Genomic DNA, 22,687 nt, shown 5'->3' with positions numbered 1-22,687 from the left:
TGTATAACTTTGTTATGTAATTTTAACTGTGTAGGACTACAGATGGAAATTAGCATAGTGCTAAATCTGGTGCAGCCATCTCTTTAATGTAACTGCACATTGTCCTGATATAAATAAACTAAACTAAACTAAAAAAACTAATTGTTTGCTAAAAGTTTGTTTTAATTGTTTTTAAGATAAAGAGATGATAAAGCACATTTATTAACTAAAACTCAGTGGTGTAATGGGTAAACGAGTGTTTTTGTATCACAACACTGTAACAGAGATCTGTGATCAAATCCCACAGACATGATGAACATCTTTTCCTCAACCTAAGTTAAGATCAAATCTAAATGACCTTAAAAACATCATCAGTGCATCTCAGGCTCTGTGGCTCAGTGGATAGTTGTCTCCCTTTCAAACCAGAAAGTTCTGGTTCAAGCCCAACATTTGCTGAAGTTCTTCATCATTTAACACAAAGCTCTGGATCAAACCTGTTAAAAACGCTCCTCATCTCTGCAGTCTCAGTGGCTCAGAAGAGAAAACGTTGTTTCAATCACAGCCTCCTGAGTTCAAATCCCACTATTGCTGACTTCCAATTGTTCTCATTAGACAATGAGTCCCAAAAAACAATAATTGTTGTGAAATCCATGATGGGTGAGTGCATAAACACACACTCTCAGAGGACAAGACTGTGATGAAGACATGGGCTCAAATCTCACTTTAACTGCTTTATTGGAAACTCTCAGGATAATAGTGAAATAGAAGTTACTTCACATGAAGAGACAAGAGATCTGTGGCTCACAGGTAACTGCACTGATGATGTTTTTAAGGTCATTTAGATTTGATCTTAACTTAGGTTGAGGAAAAGATGTTCATCATGTCTGTGGGATTTGATCACAGGTCTCTGTTACAGTGTTTTGCTTTAAAGGCACTCGTTTACCCATTACACCACTGAGTTTCCGGTAAGTGCTTTATCATCTCTTGTTTGTAGTGTAAAAACAATGGGAAAAAAAAGTTTGATCAAACAATGATCCTCTCTATCACAGAGAGATTGTGTCGAACTCAGGGCTGGTTTGGTCTTTCACATTAGATAATTACTTTTTTCGTATTTCAAACCTTAAGACATACTTTTTGTCATTGACGAAAAATACTCAATTACAATACTTGATAATCACTGATATTGCAAGGATTTGTAATTATACTTCACTCATTAACTGATTAAACAAAAATATCTATTTATACTGAGCTGTTCTTGATGAATAACTTTTTTGATTTGTTAAATTGATTTTTTTTCTCAAATTGATTTTATATACAAGCTTGTAATTGCGCCCTCCTGTGGTGATTAGAGTGAATTACACCGGTGTAAATTGATTAGAAGAAATATATGTAAGGGTTTCGCCCTCCTGTGGTGAGATTGTGAATTTCTTTGAGTCTAATGAGCAAGTGTAAAATGAGGGTGAGAGCAGAAAAACATATGAACTGCCAATCAGAACTATTTACACTATCGATGTTCCGTCCTGTCTTATATATATATATATATATATGTATATATATATATATATATATATATATATATATATATATATATATATATATATATTTGCAAATAAGTCAAAACACTTTGGCTTATTTGTGCTGAATTTTGTGAATTACACCAAAACAAATTAAGTCCAATGAATTTACATGTGTTGCGCCCTCATGTGGTTATTTTTGTGAATTACAATGATGCAAATCGAGTTTAATTAATTAAAATCTTTTTCGCCCTCCTGTGGTGATTTTAGTGAATTACACCATTGCAAATCGAGTCTAATGAACATAAAAGTGTTTCGCCTTCCTGTGGTGATTTTAGTGAATTACACCATTGCAAATCGAGTCTAATGAACATAAAAGTGTTTCGCCTTCCTGTGGTGATTTTAGTGAATTACACCATTGCAAATCGAGTCTAATGAACATAAAAGTGTTTCGCCCTCCTGTGGTGATTTTAGTGAATTACACAGTTGCAAATTGAGTCTAATGAACATAAAAGTGTTTCGCCCTCCTGTGGTGATTTTAGTGAATTACACAGTTGCAAATTGAGTCTAATAAACATAAAAGAGTTTTGCCCTCCTGTGGTGATTTTAGTGAATTACACCATTGCAAACCGAGTCTAATGAACATAAAAGAGTTTCGCCCTCCTGTGGTGATTTTAGTGAATTACACCGTTGCAAATCGAGTCTAATGAACATAAAAGTGTTTCGCCCTCCTGTGGTGATTTTAGTGAATTACACAGTTGCAAATTGAGTCTAATAAACATAAGTGGTTCGCCCTCCTGTGGTGATTTTAGTGAATTACACAGTTGCAAATCGAGTCTAATAAACATAAATGTGTTTCGCCCTCCTGTGGTGATTTTAGTGAATTACACTGTTGCATATCGAGTCTAATGAACATAAATGTGTTTCGCCCTCCTGTGGTGATTTTAGTGAATTACACCGTTGCAAATTGAGTCTAATAAACATAAAAGTGTTTCGCCCTCCTGTGGTGATTTTAGAGAATTACATAGTTGCAAATCGAGTCTAATGAACATAAAAGAGTTTCGCCCTCCTGTGGTGATTTTAGTGAATTACACTATTGCAAACCGAGTCTAATGAACATAAAAGAGTTTCGCCCTCCTGTGGTGATTTTAGTGAATTACACCGTTGCAAATCGAGTCTAATGAACATAAGAGTTTCGCCCTCCTTTGGTGATTTTAGTGAATTACACCATTGCAAATCGAGTCTAATGAACATAAAAGAGTTTCGCCCTCCTGTGGTGATTTTAGTGAATTACACCGTTGCAAATCGAGTCTAATAAACATAAAAGTGTTTCGCCCTCCTGTGGTGATTTAAGTGAATTACACCATTGCAAATTGAGTCTAATAAACATAAAAGGGTTTCACCCTCCTGTCCTGTGGTGATTTTAGTGAATATAAGCGGTGTGAATCTGCAAACACCATTGTTTTAACTGTGAACAGAAAAAGATAAAGAACACTTAAAAGATCTTTAAAAAACTTCACACTTAAACAAGCCACCCAAAGGGAGTGTTTTAGAAGATCTTTTAATCCTGACTATATTTGTGTTTGAGTGTCCTCCATCTGACTCAGATCACACATTTATCTGTCTGACTCTTACCCCAGTTCATTTGATTTGAATCAGCTAGGCCTACCTGTAGACTCTAAATTTATCTACTGGTTTGGATGCTGACAAAATCCCAGATTTGTTTTAAAATATATCAATCAAATACAACGTTGTGCCCTCTCCTCCCCAAAGACTGCCACTTTGAGTTTGGTGTTTCTGGTATTAATGCTGCTGATACACTTGTTGACCACAAGAGGGAGCCGGTCATCACCTGTTTTTCACTGCGGTTGATCCTTGTCAACAACTTGATGACACCTGATGTCCGTTCTGATCGTTTTACAGTCATAAAAGTACAGATCCTGCAGATGACAGCTCAGTGACAGTGTCATTCAACAGCACATATTCCAGCCCATCAGCAAAATCAACTGACACACACTTTGCGATAATGGGGGAAATCGACAGTGTCACGCGACTCACCTGTAAGTAACTTTACGCTTAAGTGCTTTTCTCTTGTAAAGTCACTATCACGGATTATATAACAGTTCTCATTTGTATTTAAGTTGTTAATTAAGTTAGTATTGGTGTATTATTCTTCTGATATCAAATCAGTTTGCTGGAGTCACTGGTTGATGCTGCTCGACTGTTTACATGATGCTCTATTTCTCAACTCACTTGTCAGACCTTTAGAAGAACAAATTAATCAGTAATTGTTGCTTTACCTTTATAATGTAAATCTAAGTGATTCCTATAAAGCTTATAAAGTAGAATAATAAGCAGTAGGGCTTTTTATTTGCTGATGTTGTGGTGTCACTTTAGGTAATAGTCTAGCTAATGCCCCTTACGAAAATGAACCATGGTTTTACTAAAAAATAAGGTTATTGTAAACCCGGATAACCACATATTACCCATGGTTTTGCTACACTTATCATAGTTTAATTTTTATACAAATTGTAGGCTAATCAATCTGCCAAAAAACAACATGGTTAGCTAGTTAGCTATACTTTTACCATAACAAAACCATGGTTAATTGGATACTTTTACTATAATATAGCTGTAAATATTATATAGTATATATAATATTATATATATACCCCCCCCCCCATTATTTTTACATAAGTAATTTAAATTCTATTAACAAAAAAAACCCTGTGTTTTTGTTTTTTGGGGTTTAAAATGTGTAAATGAAGATTCTTAGTTCTGTTTTACAATTGAAAGTTTGAATATGCACTTATGGAGCGATGCCTTTGTTTATTAATGTCTTTCCCTGCAGAATGTGGGATGTGTTTGGACCGTTATACTCAGCCAGAAGAAGCGTGTGGACAGACAGTCACTATAATGATGGGCGTCTGCTCAAGCAAAGGTAATGATTATATCATTATTTCCTTTGTTACCGATGAAAAAGAAAGCTTGAGGACCGAATGAATGTGCTTCGTAGGGTAGTCAATACAGTTGTGGTTAGAATTATTGGCGTCCCTGGTAAATATGATCAAAGATGGCTGTAAAAATAAATCTGCATTGTTTATTCTTTTGATCTTTCATTAAAATCACAAAAATCTAGCCTTTCATTGAAGTTAAAGAATTGAAAGTGTGTGTGTGGGGGGGGGGGGATCACATTGTGATGTTTTTTCCAAAATACAATTAATAATATTATAATTATTGGCACCCCTAGAATTTGTTATGAGTAAAATATCTCTGAAGTATATTCCCATTACATTTTTTAGCACACCAGAATATATGTAAATATGAGGAAACACTAAGGCCAAATTCGCTTAATCGTCCATTACACTGAGTAAAACCAAAGAATATAGCTCTGATGTGCAACAAAGATTGTTGAGCTTCACAAACTAGAATGTGACTAAGAAAATGGCTAAAGAATTGAAAATTCCCATTTCCATCATCAGGGCAATAATTAAGAGCTAAAGATGTTACGAATCAGCCTGGAAGAGGACGTGTTTCTATATTGTCTTAATGCACGACGAGGGGGAAAGTTTGAGTGGCCAAAGACTCTCCAATGATCACAGCTGGAGAATTGCAGAGATTAGTTGAGTCTTGGGGTCAGAAAGCCTAAAAATATATATCAAACAACCTCTTCATCACCACATGATGTTCAAGAGGGTTTCAAGAAAAATCCTCCTCACTAATCCAAAAACAAACTCCAGCATATTCAATTGTCAGATTGTCAGACACGACGGGACTGGATTCTGTGGTCAGATGAAACTATACAAAAGAGCTTTTTGGGTTTGGTGCAAACAGGGATAAAAAGTACCCCATGTCCACGGTTAAATACACTGCTGGATCTTTAATGTTGTGGGCTTATTTTTTTTTGCTGGAGGTCCTGGACATCTTGTTCAGATACATGGTTTCTAGCAAATACCAAAAGCTAAAAAATCTAAACCTGACGGCCTCTAGAAATCTTATAATGGGCTATCCCAGTCCCCTGACCAGAACCCCATAGAAAATGAGTAGAGCACCAACATGGATCTGGGAATCGGAAGGATCTGGAGAGATTCTTATGGAGGAATGGTCTCTGATCAGAAAGTGTTTAATAAAAGGGTGCGTATTTTGGAGAAAAATATTTATTTCACAATGTGAGTTTCCCCCCACTTTCAATTTATTTTTACTTTAATGAAACGATAGATTTGAGCAAATTCTTTGAATAAAAGATCAAAGGGATAAACAATGAAGATTTATTTTTTTACAGCCATCTTTGATCATCTTTGTCAGGAGTGCCAATAATTCTGACCACAACTGTAAGTGAAAGTTCAACTAATAATTGTCATCGTTTTCTCACCCTCGTGTTGCTTCAAACCAGTATGACTCTTCTGTGAAACATAAAAATATATATTTTGAGAAATGTGTCATTGACTATGCTTACATGTACACCAATAATGGTGATTATTATTTCCAAAAATCAGAGTAAAGGACTTAATCGCTTTAAATGACACAAGCAAACCTCTTCACTCCTGTTTACAATGCAATTTTCATTATTCTGATAATTTTTTATTTCTGATAATGATTTTACCGCCATTATTCACATACCCACAAATGATAAACTCATCTTTTTACTGTGATGCGCCAAATGTCTTCATATCAATGTTTTTGACCAACAATACACTACATTACATTCGTGTCGCGCAACGTTGTCAACATGAACTTTGGTCAGAGTGGAATAGATACGATTGAAGGGTTTAGCATACGCCACGCCACATATTTTACTACGATTATTCACTCTCAAAAAAATAAAGTACATAATAGTACCTTTAGGGGTACAATGGCTTGTCACTGGGGCTGTCCCTCAAGGGTACAATATTGTACCTTAACCTTTAAATGAAACGGTGCATATATGTACCTTTTAATGCTTTTTGACCCTCAAAAATGTACATATATGTACCTTGAGGTCCAATAATAAGCCCTATGGGGTACGTTAGTGAAGATTGTACAATCTTGGGGGACAGAAATGGACTCCTACTGTACCCCTATTTCTGACAGTGTAGTTACTACAATTATGAGCTTAATTGCTTCAATTTGATCAAAGAATTGTTTACATGAGGTAAAGTTTAATTGCAATATTCCCTAAATCTCATTATAATCGCATTATGAGAGTGCCTATAAAAGTAGTAATTGTTTTATTTTCTCCATCCAATAGAAGTCAGTGGTCATTAAAACCCAACAAAAATATCTTCTTTTGTGTTCGACGTCATGCAGGTTTATAATGACATGAGGGTGAGCAAATGATGACAGAATTTACATTTTTGGGTGAACTTTCGGTAACTGTTTAGTAAGTTTTATTTAATGTCCTACAACACATTGAGAACCGGATGGAGAGATTGTAAAACATGTTTTTTTTGCGTCCCCAGAATCACAGAGACAGATTGAAGGCCATAACCTTGACTTCTACCGCATGTGAGTCACACAGCATTCATTCAGCAGTGAAAGCTGATGAACACAGTTGAGTTCAGTAGTGTGGAGCACAACATACACCACATTAATAATAAGGCATCAAGTAATGCAGTGTGAAAAAACATACACACTACAATTTTCTTTCTATTCAGTGTTCTTATAGTTTGTGGCATGAAACGCATGAATGTAATTAGAAGGATCATCACAACAAAACTGCAAAGTTTGATCAAGCCAAACATGAGTATTATTGATATTGAGCACTTGCAACGCCAAGGGAAAGCATGAACTGATATAATGTAAATGTGTAGCTTGCAATGCAATGTAAGTCGCTTTGGATAAAAGCATCTGCCAAATGCATAAATGTAAATTACTGAAGTATAATTTTTGAATTTGTTTCACATTGTAGTTTTAGACACATTTACACCCGTCAGGATGTTTCTATAAACTGAAGTGATGCAGTTTACACAACCGGAAGTGATGCAGTTAATAGAAACATCCTATTGTGGTCAAACTTACTGAAATTATTTTTTTTTACTGGGATTTTTTTTTTATTTTTTTTTTATTTTTTTTGCAGTGTGTGTGCACTGCTGATGAATGTATTTATGTCAATTGACATTTAGTAAGTTTTAGACAGTTTTAAATTCTGTTTTTAAAGATTTTTTGCATTTTATTATTACTTTTTTTTTTCCAAAATGTCTGCAATTGCTTTTCCTCAAAGTATAGAAACGAACAGTTCTTGTTCTGAGATGCTGATGGTCCAGCGGTCAGAGCTTATGGTGTGAGAGGTAAACCTGACGTGGGAGACCAGGGTTCGAATCACCATTCTGCTGTTCCTCTTAATGGGAGTGAAGATTTTTGGGGAAAAAATGGGATTTTTTTAATTCAAAAAAAAAAAAAAAAAAAAGATTTTTCTAAAAAAAAAAAAAAATTTAAAAGCTTTTTTCCTCTTCTTTGCTCCTCCTCCTCTCCTGCCTTCATCTCCTCTTAGCTCTGTGTTACCACCCCAGGTTTGTCTGCCGGCCCGAGTCTCTCACTGTTGTGTAGCTCGTCTGTTTTACCGCCCCAGGTACTTTAGCCAGTTAGTCCGTGTTTCAGTTGTTCTCAGTTTTCTGTGAGCCTCAGGTCTCCATCTTTTCCGCCACACCTCTTGTTTGGTGTACCGCCCCAGGTACTTTGCTGTTGCCTCAGCTTTCTTTTCTCATGTTTCCCACATGATGAGGTGGGGTTTGAACCCATGCCTCTATCGCAGCCTTGTCCGCAACCAACGTGTGTTTAGCCATTAGTGCCATTGTGGCTTTCACACTGAGAGACGCTGTTTGGGGCAGTTTGTCTGATTTAATGACAACAATTAAACCTTAGCAATAGTGGGGCTCGAACCCAGGACTCCAAGATTAAAGCCCAACAGTTTATCATCTGAGCCACTGAGTCTCAGGTGTCGATGGGTGTTTCGGATGGTGTTTTATCGAGACCTTCGTGTTATATAATAGAAAAAGCTTTCGCTGTGTTTGAACCCATGTTTTCATTGCAGTATTATCTGCAGATAATGTGTGTTTAGCCACTGCACCATCATGGCTCTCCCGTTTGTTTCAGGAGTTTGGATCATCTTTTTGGATGTACGATGTAACGCATGTAAAAGGGGAATTTGAACTCGTGACTCCAAGATTAAAACGCAACGCTTTATCTCCTGAGCCACTGAGTCTGAGATACTGATGTGTGTGTTGGGCTGAGCTTTATTGAGGGCTTTGTTTTCTATAATGAAAATATTAGAAATTGCAGGACTTGAACCAGAAACTCATTGTATGACAGGTTTTTTACCACTGAGCCACAGATGTTTTGAGGGCTTTATTACAGAAATATAGAGTGAAAATATTAGTAATGATTAATAAATTTAATATAAGCAGTAGCGGGATTCAAACTCAGGACTCCAGGATCTATAACAGAACGCTTTACCGCTTGAGCCACTGAATCAGAAGAGAAAACTGATGTTTTGGATGGGTTTTTCTTGAGAGCTTTGTGTTAAATAATGGGAAAATGTTTGCAATTGTGGGACTTAATCCAAGAACCCCACATATGAGAGGCAAGTGATTTATGACAAGTGACAGTTCATCATCCACAGAACCTGCAACGATCATGAGGCAGAATGTGTTTGTAATGCAGACAAGTGTATTTGTGTTTGTGTTTACATTTAGCAGAAGCTTTTGTCCAAAGCGACTTACAATTTAGGACTAAATTAAGCGAGTCATCGTGAAGAGGCAAAAACAACGCATGAAGTGCTCAAAATACGCAGTTCAGTCATTGTTCAGAGTTGCTGAACAATGTATTTGTGTTCTTTGCTTTGTCAGAATTTACTGGCTCAAGAACATGAATCGCTTAATAATTTCCTCCACATTATCTGTGTACATTTGTATGACAAAACTTTATTATTTCTTCTGCTCAGGCCTGAACCTGGATCAGTCACATGTACAACAAATTATAAAATTTTAACCAATTAAACACTGACAGCACATGCATGACTAGTAAATATAATTTGTTTATTCAAGTAAATAGAGTTTATATGAATTAGAAACACAGAGTCCAACACACCCGCTCGGAAGTTTCTAGTAAAGCCAAAGACCTTGATCAGCCGCTCCAGGTGTGTTTAATGAGGTTGGAGCTAAACTCAGGAAAGTGTCTCACCGGGAACAGGATTAGACGCCCCTCTTTCCTCCAACTGTTGTCCACAAGGATGAGACACACTGATCTCGGAGGACTTTGAGATTCACCTCCTCCTCATCAGTGACAGAGGAAGATCCCCTCATTGAGTCTGTTGTGGAAAACTGGAGAACATTTCACATGCTGCTGTATGTTCAGAAACACATGTGCTTCTATGGACGTTTCTCATTCATTTAATAAAGAAAACCTCATAGTCTAATGGCATAGTATCATAAATTAGATTTAATAAGTACATACTATAGTTTTCTGCTCATGCTTTCACACTGCTGTGGTTCATGCAGATACGCTTATTGTCCACAAGGCGGCGCTGAAACACTGATCTGAAACTTTAAAATGAATGAGCCTGTAAAATTAACGAGTGAAAACTGCCTTTAAACACCATTAAATGTTTAGTCGTTGTATACTTTTTTTAACTGTTAACAAACGTAATAAACAATACTTAAAATCGATAAAAACAAATAAACTTAACCGATAGACAAACTAAAAGAATCAGATCTTTCGTCGCGCATGTGTGTTTACTCTTGAGACGTGTGACTTTCAGCAGAACATTTGATCTGTCTTTCTCACCCCATCAGAGGAGAGCTGATCTGACTCAGATCCTGACAGAATCACACATTACTTCAACTATTTGAAAATTAAATGTGTCTACTCTCTCACCAGACCGAAAGTTCACTTCCCCAGAACACCAGTTCGGCTCTACAGTGCTGCCAGAATGACAGAAACTGAAGCGCAGTTCTTCATCCGCTCCACTGGGCGGCGTGAGCGGGTTTCACTGTCAGAGCGACTCGTTTAGATCCTTGACAACATTGACGCTTGATGACAGTCGCTACAACACATGCAGATGACAGCTATTAGTGTCAAACAACTGGACACATTTCAGCAAATAAACCGACATACAGCCCGATAAAATGCGGGAATCGAGTGCCACGCTATTCATCAGTAAGTAACTTTGCACAAAGAGAATTTCTTGAGTAAATGAGTTGCTCTGTCAGGAAATTGAGTCTTTGTTTACATTCTGCTCTATTGCTGAACTCCCTCAGGCCTTCAGAACTCATGAATCGGTAGTTGTTGAGTTACAGTTATAATCTTTGAATGAATCGCCTCCTGATATTCATATGATTAAGTAGAGTTATATGATGGTTTTTGTGTGTTGTTGTTGTAGTCTTACTGTAGTAATCTACTGGACTGATGTTTGTTAACAGAGTCAGTTGGAGTGAGAAGCTCTGATGTTTCTGCTGTTCATCAGGGGTGCAAACAGCGCGCTTTTCGGCGCCTCCCGCTTTTTTCACGTCAGTTTGGGTGACTTGTGTGAATCGTGCAGATCCGAAGAGTTTTTTTTTTAGGAGGAGGGGGGGGGGGGTTGAGAGGGTCTGATTATAATTTAACCAACAGTAATTCTGGATTGCGTCCACCAACAGGTAAATAGGAAATAAGCGAATCAGAACCAGAACACTGCGCGCCAAACCAGCAGTATGTGCGCAAGCGTGAACCACTAGTGTTTCTGTCTCACTCTGGATCTGCCACTGCATCACATTTCTCTCTGCGTGGCGTGGAGTGTCCGTTTTTATGTCGGCTCTCATGTTAAAGGGTCATTTCACCCATTTGAACATTGTTTTTTATTTAAAGTGGGTCATATATGTAGTCGAAATGTAAAATAATTTTTGAATTTGGTGCCTTCGTGACCGAGAAAAGACAAAAAATAACTTCAGAACGCATTTGTATGAAAGACAACAACTCCCACAATGCACCACATTGCACAGCTCCGCAAGCCACTCCCACTAATCCAGAAAGCGCATATCTGCCTATAAGAGAAATCACTCTTCCGTCTACAAGGCTAGCTACTACCAGAGCTTGAAATTCATTTCACATTCACACAAAATGTCTAGTTAGTTGGCGAACTCATATAGTGCATTACTCCTCGTTTGTATTTCTTTCGAAAAGGTGAATTATTGCATGGTACCTGGATGTTCAGTCAGAACATATGCGGTGCGAAACTAGGATAGTTCTCAACACAAACGTCCGTGTCCTCGTCTGATTCAGAGATTTCGTCCAGGAGAAATTGTCATCGTTGAAATTCTTTGCCGCAGACGGACTCTATCTCTGTGTTCGTAGCGGTTCGTAGCTGCATTGTGAGATCACCGGCGCCACCGGTCCGCCCTAACTCGAGCCAGTCCGGGCTCCTCGTCCGCGGCAGGCAGGTCTTCTGCCTCGGCTGCTCTTCGCTATAATGCGGCTTGTAAAGGTAGCCACAAACACCTGATTCAAGCATCAGACTTCCGAAATCCTCTTCTTCTATATCATATTGAGCACTCTCCTCCGCTATTGTCATAACTTTACATCTGTCTCCACAGCTCCTGTTAGCTTAGCTTCAAACAAGATGGAGGATATTGCTTTCAGTTTCAGAGAGTAAAGTCCCACCCACTGATCTGTAATAGGTCTGTAGCGTGAGCGCGCCCCACCCTGGGAAAGATGAGAGACTAGTGTCTGTAGTCTTAACAGAAATCCCCCCCTCTAACACTTCCTCCTACAATGACGCAAAATGACGATTTTTGCGTCATTGTAGGAGGAAGTGTAAGAGGTAAATAACAGATTTCTCCCGTCTCAGGGGAAAATGAGAGAGTGTTGCACGACCATTCAATAGTATGACTGGGTTTCTAACAATGCAAAGCTTAATGCAAATGGGTGAAGTGTCCCTTTAACTGGTTAGAGCTTGTGTTAGAGCACAATGCCTGCGTGACACACACACTTCTCGAGCCACGCCGAAACCGCGTGCTAGAAATAGAACCGCAATCGACGCCTACTTTTCACGCGACACGCAAGAGTGTTGGAAGTTTTCAGACAAAATAGAAGGCGCAAATACATATTAATAAATTACATTTTGATGCTTGAAAGTCTCTCGGTTTTGACAAATGCATATATAATTGTAATTTAAAAAATAGACCTAATTATCGATTTTCAAATATTGCCCCGTCAATAGGCCTACAGAACGAAATCTTCTGTAGCCTATTTTGCCGTCAATACTGCCGACTTTGTCTTTGCTGTATCAGGCTATATATATTATGTTTAACATCCAAGTGTAGATGGTCTGTCGGCGCACAGAGCCCCAGTCGCAGACAGCACGTGAAGTTCGTGAACACCGAATTCCCTTTTCTTTCTTATCTATTTGTGTTTGAACAGACATGTGCACGAAAAAATAAGCCAGTGTCCGTCTCAACAAGTTTCCCTGTAAACGCAGTCAAAATAAAACAGACGCGTTGTCATTACCGGTATTAGATACGTGCATTCGTCTTAAAGGGACAGCACCCAATATACCTGCAGCTGTTTGTGTCACCAAAGTTAATCAAAGTTTAGTCAAAAGATAAACTGTATTAATACTTAATACAGTTAATTTACCTGAAAAACATAAAGCACTGCTTTATTTCTCGTGTATTTGTGTTTTATTGTATTTATATTTGTATTTTGTTTATTAGTTTCTATGCAGATGCACTAGGCCCAGTGCTCGAAGTGGGGCGGTACTCACCGGTACGCAGTACCGGCACTTCTGCATTTTACTCCAAAGCGTACCTGCACGTTTTCTTGCGTACCGCTACTTCTCGCATGTAGCCGGTACTCTACCACTGACAGAAAAAGCGTCAGTGTCACGCCCATTTCACATATACTCCGTTTGCAATGCGTATGCGGAGCTTATTTTTTTTCCGCACCCATATTAACAGGTTAGACTAGAACTTTCGCACTGCACGCGGATGCGGTCCGGCAATGCGTTCCAGGAGCGGTGCATATACAGCAGTCCAACGATCGTTTCCACACGAGTCTATTTTCGCTGTGCTGCACGCGCTGAATTAAAGTGACAGCGTGTGGTTCATGGTCAAAATTAACACAGAATATGACATTATATATAATTTGTATTATTTAAAATTACTTTTAACATTTAAAAACAGACGTTTTCAAATTCCAAAGCTTGCAGAAGGTTCCTAATGGCAATACTGACTTAGGCTACAGCTTTCCTGGTAGCCTTGAGTGAATTAACTTGTCTAAGAAAATGATTCATAAAACGTATATATATATCTGTTGAGCCTATGTTTACTTTCGTCATTGACACAGACGAAAATGAAAAGACTAAGTTCAGCTTTAGGAGGGGAAGAAATAGGCCAGGATAAGAAGACTGAGAGAAAATAAATATAAAGATGAGGAGAGAGCAGGTAGCCTATTGATAAATAATCTAATGACAAGGTTTTAAAGATAGCCTATTTCTTATAATTTTTTGGCCTTCAAAAGTCCTAAATTGCACATATGTAGATCAGAGAAATCCAAATTTTCTCCCCCGAACCCCCCTAACTACGGGGGTCTTGAGTCTGGTTGTCCAGGGCACAGGAAATTGTTAATCCGGCCCTGGGTGAAGGCGGTGAGAGTAAGGCAAGAGAGTACCGGCACCTTTTTCCCCCCACTTCAAGCACTGACTAGGCCTACCCTACACAATTACCCCAATCATCCTAGAATTATTAATTCTTTACAAAAAGAGCTATTCAAATCATCAGGTGAAATTGTTTTCAGGAAGTAGCAGTAAAGCAAGAAGAAGAAGTGCAAGATAGATTTTTTATATAGGGGTTTTATATACCGCCTATAGGGGTGGGTTGGGGATGGTGGCAATGTAGTATCTGGATATTTGCCGTGGGACGAGGGCTTCGATTACCTCTCTCTTTTTTGACCATACATGTGTTTGCACCCCTGTGTTCATGCTTTTGTAGATTTTACTTCTGATGATCATAAATACAGTCCAGATCAGATCAGGGCTAACACCATTTGCTGGAACCAGGCTTTTAGGATTACTCTTGTGTATTTAGTTGGGGGCCTTAAGCACATAAATAGGTAATTTCGCGCAAACTCATCTAAAAGCGCCAAATTTGGCACAGATGTAGCTCAGGTCATACCGAAATGATTTAGCTAGGGCGCCGGAGCCAGCGACCCTCGGGGCCAAGATGGCGGCCAAATCCAATATGGCCGCCGCCCGAAAAGGGTTCCGGCTTTAACTTTTGAACCACATGAGTTACAAATACAAACTTGATATGTTTTTCAGCTTAATTGATCATGAGAAACACATAGGAATGTTTATATTTATGACCCAGTATATCTGTACCCCTCGATCCTCCAATTCCAATATGGCCACTGTCCAAAAAAGCAGTTTGGGCTGTAGTATGGGGCCTTACACACCATTGTTCGCGCAAATGCATCTACAAGCACCAAATTTGGCGCAGATGTAGCTGAGGGGATACTGAAATGATTTAGCCAGGGCGCCCGAGCCAATGGTCCCTGAGACCAAGATGGCGGCCAAATCCAATATGGCCGCCGCCTGAAAGGGTTTCGGCTATAGCTTTTGAGCCAGATGAGATACAAATACAAACTTGATGTCTATTTTACCTTCTTTGGCCATGGGAAACCCATAGGAATACTTACATTTATGATTGGGTATATCAGGACCCCCCAAATTCCCTAAATTCAATATGGCTGCTGTCCGAAAAACGGTTTTGGCTACAAATTTTGAACCAAATGCGCTACAAATGAGGATGTGGTGTCTATTTTATGTTTATTGACCACAGGAAGTCCATTGGCATATTTATATTTATGCTTGTGTAAGTCTGGAACCTGTATTCTTTTCAAGACTGGTTGAAAATCCTTTTTTTTTACCACAACTTTGAAGGTTATTCTCAATGTTGATTCATTTCCTTATAAAAGTGAAATGGTTTTCAGTTTACCACAGGTGAATACATTTCAAAGTGTAATCATATAAGAAAGAATAAGACAAGTATTATTGCAAGGCAATATTTATATTATATCAAATTGTTAAAATAATAATATAGTCAATTTTTCCAAAACTCTTTTGCTTCCAAAAGGTTTGCTTAGCATAACAAAAAAAAAACAGCAATAAAAAAAAAAAAAAAACAACAGTCTCTCACATGAATTATCATTTCACTCACAATCACTGGATCTCTCATTGTCTTCACCATCATTGTTTGTACAAGCACCCTCACATGCACATATAGAAGTGCAACGAACTCCGGCTTTACAGCACTTACAGTGCCCTCTACATGCTGTCTTGCAGCCACAGTGGAGGAGAATGGTGCAGGCTTTACTGGCGTCTCCGAGATTAGTCCAGTAAGGTTCCCAAGTCTTGCTCGTAGAGTCCCGATACCATCCCCATTCATTGAACTCTAGGATATCTTGCTGGACAGCGGTTGCCTGATTCCAGTAGAAGCTGGCCTGCAGCAGTGCTCTTTTGATGTGCTGAATCAATGCAGCTTGGGTGGGTGGCAGGTTCTCGAGAGACTTGGTACCATTCGAGAAAAGGTGATGTCTAGCTTCATCTACACGGCTGGAACCACAGCTCTTGCTGTACATGATGACGACCATACGCTCCAGTCTTTGGACATGGACGTCATTGTTGATCTGTTCAGGCTCCAAGGTGAGGGTAACCAGAGATTCTGTGAGATCTGGTGTTGCCTCCCAAGCTACCCATGCACTCTTTTTCCCATGGCACAGGAAGGCTGAGGTTGTGTCACAGCCTGTTAAAGCGTGGAAGAGTGGTAAGGCTAGTGACTTCTGGGGACCAAGATCCTTGCTGATTTCATGAGCAGGAATGTCCCTATAGTTTTTTCCACCTGCAAAGCCGATCCAGAGCTCTGTGAGGCCGAGTGTGTTGAAGAAGCGGATGGCAAGGATGACAACATCGCTGTCGACAGTCTGGACAAATGCCTTTTTATGGCCATTGGCCCCAGCATGTGCAAGATGCAGGATTATTCTAGTGCTTCTGGATGATTACAAGGCTGAAGGGCAGACATGTCATACCCTGGTCTGTTGGAGAGTACAGCATCTTTCTTGGTGGAAAGGAGGAGTTTACCTGACATGTAATGCTTGGTTATCTCTTCACTGATTTATCCAAATAGTTAGATATATAACAATATATCCAGTATATAATGTATATAATAGATATATCCAGTTACGTTTTGGAATTGGAGTTCTCCTATGTACTTTAGTTCTTGATCCGGTTCCTCTGCGTTGGTGAGTTTGTGTTTTGAGGTTCTCCTCTGGATATGTGTCAAACACAATATCCAATCACGTGACAGATTCATAGCTCATGTGTGACCTCACAAACCCAGCAATACTGGTGTTAACGTAGTATGGAATGTTTTTTCAGTAGTTGGCCGGACCATTTGGACCATGAGCTATGAATCTGTCACATGAGCTCATCATGTACAGCAAGACCTGTGGTTCCAGCCGTGTAGATGAAGCTAGACATCACCCTTTCTCGAATGGTACCAAGTCTCTCGAAAACCTGCCACCCACCCAAGCTGCATTGATTCAGCACATCAAAAGAGCACTGCTGAAGGCCAGCTTCTACTGGAATCAGGCAACCGCTGTCCAGCAAGATATCCCAGAGTTTAATGCATGGGGATGGTTTCGGGACTCTACGAGCAAGACTTGGGAACCTTACTGGACTAATCTCGGCGACGCCAGTAAAGCCTGCACCATTCTCCTCCACTGTGGCTGCAAGACAGCATGTAGAGGGCACTGTAAGTGCTGTAAAGCTGGAGTTCGTTGCATTTCTATATGTGCATGTGAGGGTGCTTGTACAAACAATGATGGTGAAGACAATGAGAGATCCGGTGATTGTGAGTGATAATGATAATTCACTGTTTATGTTATTGCTGTTTTTTTGTTATGCTAAGCAAACCTTTAAGAGTTTTGGAAAAATTGACTATATTATTATTTTAATATTGCCTTGCAATAATAATTGTGTCTTATTCTTTCTTATATGATTACACTTTGAAATGTATTCACCTGTGGAAAACTGAAAACCATTTACTTTTATAAGGAAATGAATCAACATTTAGAATAACCTTCAAAGTTGTGGTAAAAAAAAGGATTTTCAACCACAGTCTTGAAAAGAATACAGGTTCCAGACTTACACAAGCATAAATATAAATATGCCAATGGACTTCCTGTGGTCAATAAACATAAAATAGACACCACATCCTCATTTGTAGCGCATTTTGTTCAAAATTTGTAGCCAAAACCGTTTTTCGGACAGCAGCCATATTGAATTTAGGGAATTTGGGGGGTCCTGATATACCCAATCATAAATGTAAGTATTCCTATGGGTTTCCCATGGCCAAAGAAGGTAAAATAGACATCAAGTTTGTATTTGTATCTCATCTGGCTCAAAAGCTATAGCCGAAACCCTTTCAGGCGGCGGCCATATTGGATTTGGCCGCCATCTTGGTCTCAGGGACCATTGGCTCGGGCGCCCTGGCTAAATCATTTCAGTATCCCCTCAGCTACATCTGTGCCAAATTTGGTGCTTGTAGATGCATTTGCGCGAACAATGGTGTGTAAGGCCCCATACTACAGCCCAAACTGCTTTTTTGGACAGTGGCCATATTGGAATTGGAGGATCGAGGGGTACAGATATACTGGGTCATAAATATAAACATTCCTATGTGTTTCTCATGATCAATTAAGCTGAAAAACATATCAAGTTTGTATTTGTAACTCATGTGGTTCAAAAGTTAAAGCCGGAACCCTTTTCGGGCGGCGGCCATATTGGATTTGGCCGCCATCTTGGCCCCGAGGGTCGCTGGCTCCGGCGCCCTAGCTAAATCATTTCAGTATGACCTGAGCTACATCTGTGCCAAATTTGGCGCTTTTAGATGAATTTGCGCGAAAATGTGCTTAAGGCCCCCAACTAATTGTGAAGGAAAGTCCCGTCTTAATTTAAATTAATTTAAAAGATTATTATTGATACAGCATCACTGAAATATAATATACTCAGCAATATATTTTTCACACTGAACAGCTTTAGGCTTTCAATTTATTCCTTTTTCATTTATTAGCTAGTCTTTAGACTAACTTTGACATTCTCATTTTTTAGATGTAGAATATGGAGTAATTATTTATATATATATATATATATATATGAAGAGTTCAGATGCAAAAGCCTCTAAGTGCCATCTGAAAATTTCTTCTAGAATGATCATTTTTATCAAGCTTGTATATTTAAGTTCAGTAATTTCACTTAAATGACAATTAATAGGTAATTTTCATTGCCACTGAAGTGAAATTACTGAATTTAAATATACAAGCTTGATAAAAATGATCATTCTAGAAGAAATTTTCAGATGGCACTTAGAGGCTTTTGCATCTGAACTCTTCATATATATATATATATATATATATATATATATATATATATATATATATATATATATATATATATATGTGTGTGTGTGTTTCCTTACAGAAGGAATGTGTTTGAACCATTACATCCCGAGCTCAGAGTCGTGTGACAGACATTGACTGTAATGATGGACTTCTGCTCATGGACAGGTAATGTATATGATGTGTGATTGTGTGGTTTACTGTGCTAAACATGTAGGTTCTCATCACTTTCTTTTTGAAGGGCCACTCCTTAGAAAAGCAAATGATGGGAACCGAAACGAGTGGGGAAGGGACATTTTTTTCTATACAAATAATTTTTTTGTTCCCTGTTGTCCAAAAGCATAACCACTGCTGGTGACTGTGCCGGAAGCTCCAGGGGGAGACCACACTGGTATCCATCTCCTTTGGGTGCACACCGCTCACACCTATCGCAGAGACCCGGCTGGGATTGAACCAGCAACCTCTGAACCTGTGAGGCAGCGCTCTTACCTTTGAGCCACAGATCTTTTGTCTGTTCACGTGAAGGAACTTCTTTTTCACTATTTACTTGTATGTGACCTGTGATTTTTAAATAAATCAGTTAAAGCTTTCAGTTGTGTGATTTGAACCCAAGCCTCAATCACAGAGGTAATCATTATTCAGGTAACTCTGAAATTCATCTCAGAGGTAATCGCTCAAGTTCTACATGTTGCTTTGGAAGCGCATGGCCTGGTTTCTGCCATCTTTGCTTCATTGGGTTCAGAACATTGTTTTGAGCCAATCACCAGAGTCTCCTATATATACTCCTACTCCTACTTCTATTCCTTTACATTTACTAACTAATTTTACTTCGAAAGATAAGTGCGCCAGGAGAACTGTCAATACTGAGTCGTCTTCGGTGGTTCAGTGGTAGCAATTTCAGACTCAGTTTTCGAAAGACAAATCAGGAGAACTGATTTAATCGTGTTGCCTTTGGTGGTTAAGTGGTAGCGGTACCGTCACTGAGCGAAAGGTTTCCGGTTCTATTCCAGCTTGTTGTTGCGGTTTTATACTCTGTTGTGATTTCAGGCTACGTTTCGAAAGATAAACGTACCAGGAGAACCGGCCGGACCGTGCAGGCGCTGGTGGCGCAGTGGCGGAGTCATGGTATAGCCTTCCCAAGGTCCATGGTTCAAGCCCGGGTCAGGCGTCTGTACACCCAAAAAACCAAAGGGGGGGGGTAGTGTGTGTGTGTCCCCCCCCCGAGGTTTCGGAGTGCCTGTCGCTGCGGTTATGCTGCGTCACGCTTATTTTTTGCTACGTTTAATAATATAATAAACAAACTATAAAACCTTTTTTTTTTTTTTCTTCTTCTTTTCCTCTTCATGGACTTTTTTATTTTTTGGACTTGGACTTTTCTTTTTCTTTTTTTGGACTTTTTTTTCTTTCTTCATGGACTTTTTTTCTTTTTTGGACTTGGACTTTTCTTTTTCTTTTTTGGACTTTTTTTTCTTTCTTCATGGACTTTTTTTCTTTTTTGGACTTGGACTTTTCTTTTTCTTTTTTGGACTAAGTAGTTTTTAACTAACTAAGTAATTAAGTAACAATTACTTTAAAAGTAACTAAGTAACAGTTACTTAGGACTTTAACTAAGTAGTTTTTAACTAAGTTACTTTTAAAAGTAACTGTTACTTAGTTACTAGTAAAAGTTACTTCTAAAAGTAACTAAGTAACAAGTAAGTTTTTAACTGAAGTTTTTAACTTTTAAGTAAAAGTTTTTAAGTTTTTAACTTTTAAAAGTAACTAAGTAATAATTACTTAGGACTTTAAGTAACTTTTAAAAGTTAAATAACTAGTGACTGTGCCAGAAGCTCCAGGGGGAGACCGCACTGGTTTCCCCCTCCTTTGGGCGCGCCGCTCACACACACACTCCTATTGCAGAGACCCGGCTGGGATTGAACCAGTAACCTCTGAACCGTGAGGCAGCGCTCTTACCTGTGAGCCACAGATCTCTTGTCTCTTCATGTGAAGGAACTTCTATTTCACTATTATTATTATACTATTATATTATTAGCAGTTAAAGTGAGATTTGAGCCCGTGTCTTCATCACAGTCTTGTCCTCTGAGAGTGTGTGTTTATCCACTCACCCATCATGGATTTCACAACAATAACTGTTTTTTGGGACTCCTTGTCTAATGAGAATAATTGAAAGTCGGCAATAGTGGGATTAGAACTCAGGACGCTGTGATTGAAACACAACGCTTTCTCTCCTGAGCCACTGAGACTGCAGAGATGAGGAGCGTTTTCAACAGGTTTGATCCAGAGCTTTGTGTTAAATGATGAAGAACTTCAGCAAATGTTGGGCTTGATCCAGAACTTTCTGGTTTGAAAGGGAGACAACTATCCACTGAGCCACAGAGCCTGAGATGCATTGATGATGTTTTTAAGGTCATTCAGATTTGATCTTAACTTAGGTTGAGGAAAAGATGTTCATCGTGTCTGTGGGATTTGATCACAGGTCTCTGTTACAGTGTTGTGATTCAGAGGCACTCGTTTACCCATTACACCACTGAGTTTCAGCAAATAAATGTGCTTTATGATAACTTTATCTTGTTTGTAGTGTGAAAACAATGAAAAAAAAAGTTTGATCAAACAATGATCCTCTCTATCACAGAGATTGTGTCGATCTCAGGGCTGGTTTGGTCTTTCACATTAGATTTAATTACTTTTTTCATAGTTCAAACCTTAAGACATACTTTTTGTCATTGTGTAAAAATACTCAATTACAATATTCACTCATTAACTAAGTAAACAAAAAGATCTGTTTATACTGAGCTGTTCTTGATGAATAACTTTTTTGATTTGTTAAATTGCTTTTTTTTTCTCAAATTGATTTTATATCCAAGCTTGTAATTGCGCCCTCCTGTGGTGATTAGAGTGAATTACACCGGTGCAAATTGATTAGAAGAAATATATGTAAGGGTTTCGCCCTCCTGTGGTGATTTTAGTGAATTACACCATTGCAAATCGAGTCTAATGAACATAAAAGAGTTTCGCCCTCCTGTGGTGATTTTAGTGAATTACACCATTGCAAGTCAAGTCTAATGAACATAAAAGAGTTTCGCCCTCCTGTGGTGATTTTAGTGAATTACACCATTACAAATCAAGTGTAATGAACATGAAAGAGTTTCGCCCTCCTGTGGTGATTTTAGTGAACTACACCATTGCAAGTCAAGTCTAATGAACATAAAAGGGTTTCGCCCTCTTGTGGTGATTTTAGTGAATTACACCGTTACAAATTGAGTCTAATAAACATAAAAGGGTTTCGCCCTCCTGTGGTGATTTTAGTGAATTACACCATTGCAAGTCAAGTCTAATAAACATGAAAGAGTTTCGCCCTCCTGTGGTGATTTTAGTTAATTACACCGTTGCAAATCGAGTCTAATGAACATAAAAGAGTTTCGCCCTCCTGTGGTGATTTTAGTGAATTACACCGTTGCAAGTCAAGTCTAATGAACATAAAAGTGTTTCGCCCTCCTGTGGTGATTTTAGTGAATTACACCGTTACAAATCGAGTGTAATGAACATAAAAGAGTTTCGCCCTCCTGTGGTGATTTTAGTGAATTACACCGTTGCAAGTCAAGTCTAATGAACATAAAAGAGTTTCGCCCTCCTGTGGTGATTTTAGTGAATTACACCATTGCAAGTCAAGTCTAATGAACATAAAAGAGTTTCGCCCTCCTGTGGTGATTTTAGTGAATTACACATTGCAAGTCAAGTCTAATGAACATAAGAGTTTCGCCCTCCTGTGGTGATTTTAGTGAATTACACCA

This window comes from Scardinius erythrophthalmus, assembly GCF_964197995.2.
Source record: "Scardinius erythrophthalmus genome assembly, chromosome: 4".
Taxonomy (NCBI): Eukaryota; Metazoa; Chordata; class Actinopteri; order Cypriniformes; family Leuciscidae; genus Scardinius; species Scardinius erythrophthalmus.
The sequence above is the reverse complement of the archived record's forward strand: the minus strand, read 5'-3'. Positions refer to the sequence as shown.